This window comes from Eubalaena glacialis, chromosome 6, assembly GCF_028564815.1.
Source record: "Eubalaena glacialis isolate mEubGla1 chromosome 6, mEubGla1.1.hap2.+ XY, whole genome shotgun sequence".
Classification (NCBI taxonomy): domain Eukaryota; kingdom Metazoa; phylum Chordata; class Mammalia; order Artiodactyla; family Balaenidae; genus Eubalaena; species Eubalaena glacialis.
This window is the reverse complement of record NC_083721.1, coordinates 89,987,897-89,989,869: the sequence shown is the minus strand read 5'-3', so window position 1 is coordinate 89,989,869 and position 1,973 is coordinate 89,987,897. Positions and strand designations below refer to the sequence as shown.

The following is a 1,973-nucleotide window of genomic DNA, read 5'->3' as shown; positions in this document are numbered from 1 at the left end:
TCCCAGATTCAGGATCCCAACCTCTGATTCAATAAATCTGAAATATATCAATGAAATTTGTGTTGTCCAGTGATGTTTTTGTAATTGTGGTAAAATATACACAACATAAAACTTACCATTTGAACCATTTTTAAGTGTAAAGTTCAGTGGCATTAGGTACATTCACATTTTCATGCAACCATTCCACCATCCATCTCCAGAACTCTATTCATCTTGCAAAACTGAAACTCTATACCCATGAAATAATACCTCTTCATTCGTCCTTCCTCCAGGCCCTGGCAACTATTATTCTATTTTTTGTCTCGATGAATTTGATTACTCTAGTTATCTTATACAGGTGGAATCATAAAGTATTTGTTCTTTTGTGACTGGCTTATTCCACTTAGCATAATGTTTCCAAGATTCCTTCATGTCTTAGCACGTGTCAGCATTTCCTTCCTGTTAAAGGCTAAATAATATTTCATTGTTTGTATATATTACATTTTGCTTGTCCATTCATCTATGATTGGACAATTCCCCAAGTGACTTTTTAAAAAATATGAAATTCTTTACAAATGTGTGTGTCATCCTTGCCCTGGTGCCATGCTAATCTCCAATTGTTCCAATTTTAGTATGCTGTTGCCAAGCTCAGAACTCCAAGTAGTTTTGGACAGTACCAACAAGGCAGTTTTTTTTCAGCTGCACATTGGTGGAACATTAAATCAATTTAATTGAGTGACCAGTATTTTACAAAGACACAGAATAGAAGAAAATAGAACAAGTAAAAATGGTAATAATAAGTAAATGTGTTATTTCAAAAATTTTGTTTCTTAACTGTATGTGTTTGCTGCAAGGGAGGGTGGTGAGTGTGCCATGTCAGGACATGAAATATATTTCTTACAGTTGCTTTCAATCAAAAAGATGTGAAAGCCACCTGTCTAAGGACCAGAATATAGAGTATGATTGTATGATAAGTAAGTTAACACAATGTTCTCAGCTTGAAAGTTGCTATAGAATTACAGTAGCCATGATTTTACTTTGAATGTATTAAAAATAAGAGAATGTGAAAAGAAAAAAAGATTGAGAAATGTTCTCTGTGAATTGATTTGGACTCCACAGTTCATCACAGAGGTCTGAATATTGCTTATTAATGAATCATTTTCATAACACTGTATCAGGAGTTATATATGAATTTGGCATCTCTCTGATACACTAAGCTTTTATAGACTCCAGAAGTAGATAAAGAATTGCTAACGGCAGTGATGAAGAGGTGTGAATGCCACCAGCAATTCAGGGTTCTGTTCCAGCTCAGGAAACATACTACCAAAATCAAAATTAATTTTCCCCCCTTTGGCATTTTTCTCAGCCATATGTGGTTTTTACGTTATTGTGGTGACTTCTCTCACTTTATTGAAAATATACAGGATGCATTTATCTAAGATAAATATGATTTTACTTGGTATGTTTTCTGAAATAATGGTATGCAATATGCATCAGAAAATAAGGCAATTATATAATAACTGTTTGTGAATTGTATTTGGTTCTGCCAGAATTTATGAAAGATATATGTTTAACAGATGTAAATGTTTATATTAGATCATATGGAACATAATCATTCATCTGTCTTTTAAAGAAGTCTGGAACTCCTGTTCATCACCAGGAGAGTTATTTCTATATTGCCTTAGATGTTCAGTATATGACTCCACCTCAAATCCTCTGTGAGGTGCCTGATGCTGACACTGGCATTAATACAGGCAAACATGGTATTCCCAAGTAACCAAAGTTCATGTTTTGTTTTAAATCACAGGGAAGGTGGTGGAATAGATGAATGAATGGAAAGAGATAGATATATGATAGATAGATAGATAGATAGATAGATAGATAGATGATAGATGTTAATATATAAAAATAGTACAGTCTAAATATACAATTAAACTTTTAAAAAATATAATAAATACACAGGCTTTCAAGCATAATGAGAACTATATTCAGAA

General features: G+C 32.9%; 1 non-coding gene across 1 annotated transcript; it reads right to left on the bottom strand.

Annotated features, from left to right (window-relative positions):
* Positions 1–532: 532 nt before the first annotated feature.
* On the bottom strand, positions 533–635 carry LOC133094145 (U6 spliceosomal RNA). The gene has a single exon (XR_009701366.1). It is a non-coding gene; the product is annotated as a U6 spliceosomal RNA (small nuclear RNA).
* Between the last annotated feature and the right edge of the window lie 1,338 nt (positions 636–1,973).